The following is a 6,552-nucleotide window of genomic DNA, read 5'->3' on the forward strand; positions in this document are numbered from 1 at the left end:
TATTATTTATTTATTTTATTTTTACCACAGCTGTCCCAGTGTTCTCCTGACCCCAGCTTGGAGGAACTAGTTGCAGAGAAATTTATCCAAATATACCTTCACAGATGCTGTCAAACATTCAGTAACACAGATTTCTATGAACTTGTTGTTACTCAACAGCGAAACAAATTGATCTAATTTAGATGTACCCTGTTTGTGCAGTTTGTTCCAAAATATTTTTCATGTGTTCAGTTTTTACACAGAAATGCTGGAAGATCTCAGGTTCAAAATGTCCCTGGAGGTGTTCTGCGGATACCTGGAGGCTTCTGAGGACACCTTTGTCTTGGTGAATTTTCAGTTAAGGTGCAGTTTATAATACTCCATTCTCCCAGAACTGGAACTGGTTTAATCATACGTGATGAGCTGTCACAGGCTCTGTGTGATGCCATTCCTCAAAGATGTTGTTACAATTTCTTCTACATCTTAGATTTAAATTTGAAGCTTTTGCATGAAAGATCTTAGGGAGTTAGTTAACATAGGATTATAGAATCATTATGGTTGGAGAAGGCTTCCAAGATCATCTGGTCCAACCAGCACCTTGCCACCAATGTCACTCACTAAACCACGTCCCTAAGCACCATGTCCAACCTTTCCTTAAACACGGCGATGCCACCACCTCTCTGGGCAACCTGTTCCAATGCCTGGCTGCTCTTTCTGAGAAGAAATGTCTCATTGCCAACCAGAACCTCCCCAGGCGCAATTTGAGGCCATTCCCTCTAGTCCTATTGCTGGTTACCTGTGAGAAGAGGCCAACCCCCAGCTCCCCACACCTTCCTTTCAGGTAGTTGTAGAGAGCAGTAAGGTCTCCCCTGAGCCTCCTCTTCTCCAGACCAAACACCCCTCGCTCCCTCAGCTGCTCCTCACAGGACCTGTGCTCCAGGCCCTTCACCACTTTCATAGCCCTCCTCTGGGCATGCTCCAGGGCTTCAGTGAAGGCCTTATCAGCTAATCCCAGTAGTTTGTAGCTCCAAACCCAGGATAAATAATGGTGCCATATCCAGCTTGTGTTAAGAGGCTGAGATTAATGCATGCGTGGGACAGGGGCTTTGGCTGCCTGTGACAGTTGTTTGTTGCTTTTGTGCCTGCCTCTGGAACTAGTGCAGTCCCAGGTGGCCATAAATCCTACTGGTAAGCATGGTTGTGACCCCGTGGCAGTGCTGTGGCTGTTGCACTGGGGCTGTTGTCTCTCCTGGTGGCAGGCTGCCCTACACTGACCCCACAGGGCATGAGGCACAGGTTTGTGATGCACCACCGCAAAGAGTTAATGGAGCTTCATGCGGCCGTGAGTGGTCTCAAAGGATAAAGTTGTTCTTCTGACTTTGACCTCTCTGGATGGGCATGATCATAATTTTGTCTCCTCTTTTATCTTTATGCTGGCCCCTGAATTTCCTCTTCATTGACCTTTTTCATGGGTCACATCAATTTGCACATGATCTACAGTAGAGAAGATCAGAAAGGGAGGCAGAGAGAAAACCACAAATAGAAGCCTCCTGCTCAGAGCAGCTGTTTCTGAAGTGTGTATATCTTGTGGAGCCCACATTACAAAAGCTCTTTTAATCTCTGTCGTCATTTCTGCCACAGCAGAGCAGTTTCACGTGTTGAAGACCTGGTTCATCCCACTGCCTCTGCTCACTTAAAAAATTAAAGTTTTTTTCATGGTGAAGTAGGTCCCCATCACTTTGCTGATGAAGTTGCTTTGGCTCCAGGTGAGCTGCCTGTGGTAATAGCCTAAAATGGTTATGGGAGTGAATTAAACCTACAGTACTTGTGCAGTGCCCATTTCTTGGTGAGGCCATGGCTGTGTGATGGGAAGACTTTGCCTAATAATAGGTGATTTATACCGTCAGATTTTTTGTTAGGACACCTGTTATTGTATAAGATTACCTAGTTTTCCATATGTGAGAGAAGGGACCCAATGCTTAAGGTTTCTGAATACTATCATGAGAGCAGTATTTGGGTCAGCAGTGGCTGATGTGCATAATTTGGCTACCTGGCATCTCATCTTGAGTGGCAGACCTATGCTGTGCATTTTTTTTTTCTTTTTAATGTCTGTAGGTTTCCTGGACCTTGCTCAGCTCACTTGATTTGGGGTCTCACAAGCTGTGTTGCTCTGTGGGGTGGACGAGATAGTAGTTGCTCCTCTTTTCATGATAAGACAGTTGATGTGAACAATGAGTCTCCCTTACAGGGTATTTATAGGTTTCTTCTTCTTACTGCTTTTTTATTTGGGGCTTACATGAAGCCAAAGGAAAGTTTGTCAAGAGAGATTAATTGCCACAAACTGAGGAGAGCAGTGGCCCCACATCCCTGGACATAAAAGGGAGTTAACTCACAACCCTACAACTGCATGTATGGGGAACTATACAGCAGTGTTGGGGAGGATAAATATGTCTCTGCTGTGTGAATCACAACATTGTGCAGGAGATGGGTCAGTGCATGTTGTACTAATGAGGGAGAGCAGACAGTCCATGGCCAGCATGTGCCTGGTGCTAACAATGCTTAAAGCATCAGAGGATGGGGAACCTAAAGGGCTCCTGGGACCCTGTGTGCCACCCACGGCAGCTCTGGTTCTTTCCCATCTGAGGAATGATGGAGTCAGAGCGCGCTGTGTGATGCAGTCCATCCCTTGAGCCTGCCTTTCTCCTATGTCACCAGTACTGCTGCTTCCTTCTTGGGTACCTCCTATGATGTGGGTGCCCCTCTTTGCTTGGAACAGCTGGTCTAGACCAAGAGAGGAAAACGTTGAACCACGTTCCCAGCCTAGACTTGCATCCAAGTTTCCTGCAACCTTGTAGAGCTTCAGCCACTGCCTAGACAGACTCCTTGTGTCTCTAATCATATTTCCTGTTGATCTGTTGGAACTGAGCTAAAAGATGCGCTTGTATTGATTAAGTACATGTTTCCAAAGCTTAGTACTGCACAACTCAAAGCTGACAAGATAATGGAAATTGTGATCTAAGAATTCATAGAAAACTTTGGCTTTTATATTGTTTTACAGTTATTTATTCATAATGCTGGGCTAGTTGCCTTAAATTAGATGTGAAATGACCACCGTTATAATGTCCATTTCCATTCCTTACCACCAAGGAGTGGGTATTGCAGAAGATTGTTCAAAGGTCTTATCTCTGTATCATATATATGATGAGGTCACCCTAAAACAACCGTTGTTTATGAGCAGGACATGGTAGGGGCATTTGCTTGTGTTCATTCAATTGAAGCATCTAAATCCAGTTTTGATATCTGTTGTCTCACTTTTATCTTTTAAATTAAGATCTCAAGAAAATTAATGTTATCGGTGCAGTAAGATGATTATAAAATTATTGTCACCAAGAAGCAGGATTTGTGTAGTTTTTAATGTTGCATTCTGCATGTTGTAACAGGAGAAGCTGAGCAGAGAAGAGATGTGCAGAATGAGGAGCACAACAGACATATTAATTAAGAGACCTTAGAGAACATGGGGAAGGAAATGATTATTCCCCATTTGATATCTTATGCCAAGTTACTGTGAACTGGGGAAACTTTTCTGCAACATGGATGACCAGGGAAATGGGACAGTTTTGCAGAAGAGGTACTCAGAGTTATTAGCCTCATACCCCACCCCACAGCTGCAGGGAGGAGGTAGGTCTTTTAATAACAGGAACATGAAAGGTGCTACAAAGGACCTCCCCAGAGATCACACCAGTCCTGGGGTAAGGTGTAGGAAGCAGTAGTGGCCTGCCTCTGAAAGTGTAATCTGTAATTTTCACTTTTCTGTTTGTACCAGTGTAGGAATGGGAGAGAAAGTGCTAGACCAGAGGTTTGTCTTAAACTTATCGCAGTATACAAAATACGTGTGTTTCTAAGTGAATGGCTGGTCTATATGTAGTAGGCTACAGTAAACAAAATTAAACATGAAAGTAAAGTGTCATTTGCCATTTGCCAGTTTAGCCTTTGCAGTTTATGTTGACATGTCTCTAATGGAGGCCCAGACTGCAGAAATTTTTTCTTTATGAATATTTCTCTAATCCATATCAAAGAACTGGCATTATGGTTATATGCTGTCTATTGCAACTTATCTATATACAGTAAAAATGAATGTATCTCAAAAATAATAAAAGTTTTAGTGACTAGGCAGCTTTTCAGCATATTGGCAATATACTTTAATAGCAAATATTCTTTCTTAGCAAAAGCAATGATACATACTGATACTGTGAACCATCTTTTTGTGTTTTCATCATTATATGTTTGACATTTTTTCTGCCTCATCTTGAATGTTGCATTCAATAACACACATCAAGACATGGAGGGGAAAAAGCTTGCAACAGCTGCAATAAAAAAGAAAGCAATTATTTATGTTTAATTTGCTGCAGGGATCAATGAACCTCATATCTCTGTGCTATATACTGTAGCTGAACGTTCATTTCATTTTATAAGTTTCCAACTGGTACTCTGGGTAACTGAACAAACCGTGTAAAAATTAATAAATAGAACTTAAACCAAACCCAGAGGTTGTGATTTAGAATAATCATACAAAACAAACAAGAAAACAAAACAAGCAAGCAAACAAACAAACAAACAACCCCCCCCCCCCCACCTCTAAATCTTGGGACAACAGTTAAATATTATGGTACAATATGTCCCTAGTATAAGGACAGGAATTTGGATTCCACTAACTTACAATAAGACAAAGTGAACCTCTAAATGATGTAAGGTGGCGTCCTGAAAAACTCCAGAGATTAATTTAATGATCTGGAAAGCTATTAGTATGGGCAAATTAACTACTTTTATATAGTAATTACTCATGGAGTAATTATGCATTGTACTGAGCAATGAGCTTCAAAGCAGGTGACACTGTTAATTAAACTGTCCTCATCCCTGTGAAGTAAGTAGTAACAGTCAAATGTTGATTGCTCCAGAATGGGCCCTGGAGGTAGCAAAGGTCAGAACTTTCTTTGTGACTAAAATGATAAGGAAGAACCATGCCCTGCTCTGAGTCCATCTAAGATCTCCATTCAGATTCAGTTTCTCCATTGGAGTTGTTTTGCAAGCCTAGATAGTTTGCAGCAGTATTGCACAACTTGCACTGTACTTGTAGGAACTTCCAGTCTCCAATGTCTGTAATACTTCAATATGCAGGTTGTAATCACCAGTAGCCTTTCACAGCTTTTCAGTGAGTAATCCTGTTGTAGTACTAGCTAATATTGAGATGCAGTACATGTTATGTATAATGGCATATCACGCTAAGATATTGCTGAAAGGGTTGGTTCCACTAGTGTGGTCAGCATCAACCACACACTCCCTCTCTGCCTTCCACCAGATCTTGTGTTCAGTTGATTTTTCACAAGAAATGTGCTAGAAGCATATGGCCAAAGGTAAGAGGTTTGAGAAGTGGGAATTCTTCCTGTACTGGCAAGTCACCTGCTTTAGATCATTGCACATGAGATGTCTGCTTAGGGACCTGATCTTCATTGTGTGTAGAAGGAACTAGAGCCTAATTATTAGAAAATATTGAAAATTCACCTGAAATATTATTTTTGTCTTCCAGAAGATTCAAAGTTTTGGTGTTTGCCTAAGCACATGTCAATTTTTCCATCTTGACTTTGAAGAAAGATGTTGCATGAACCCAAAATTCAGATAAAACTTCACATGGGTATTTTCAGTAGTGATGAAACGAGACAATATCAGTAAAGTTTTCTCTTCCCCTTGTCTATTTCAACATGAGAAAATAAAGCAGGTGAATCTGTAAGAGATCTGTAAGATGTTCACCCTTTCCCCGAGTCCATGGCAATTCTATGCCATAGCAGAACCTCCTCTCTGGCAAATATGATCACTGTATGCTCACACTGACATTTTACAACCTTCGTAGACATTCTGCTGCTTACCTGTGCTTTCTATAGGATATATATATATATATATATTTTTTTTCTGATATTAACATACCGTCTCTGCTTGCATTTCAAGTTCATTCCTCTTGGTCTTTGCCCCAGAATCCTGAGGTGTTTTTTGTTGTATTCCTCTTTTTCCTGCATCCTTTCACATATTTGGAAGCTGTCATCATTGCCTTCCTGAGCAACGCAGATTGCACTGATCTTTCCACAAGGGATCTCAACTCCCTTGTCTTGAGCCAGTCCATTTTGGTTTTATCATGGTTCTTGCTTTGCTCTCAGGATTTTGTTCTGTCTGTTACTTGTGCCAATGACCAAAACACGTGCTTTGTAGAGTTTGCTCACGATCTGTGTAATGCCCATATATAACTTGACTGAGACACATGCAACCTACCATCCTAGAAGCTATTTGCTTGGACTTCAGTGTTTGTTCTTGCTTTCAGGATGTGCTACATACAGAGCAGTTTCCTTCAAAGGTTACATTTGCATTATCAGCAGAGAATATGGAAAACTGCACAATTTTGGTTGATTACAAACTACAGATTTTGTAACTGGCACTGTAATTCTAATTGCTTCTTTCTGGGTTCTTCCATAAAGTTTACCAGCTAATTTGCACAACCATGTTCAGCTGCAAAAAGCTATGGCTCAG

This window comes from Aythya ferina, assembly GCF_964211825.1.
Source record: "Aythya ferina genome assembly, chromosome: 2".
Classification (NCBI taxonomy): Eukaryota; Metazoa; Chordata; class Aves; order Anseriformes; family Anatidae; genus Aythya; species Aythya ferina.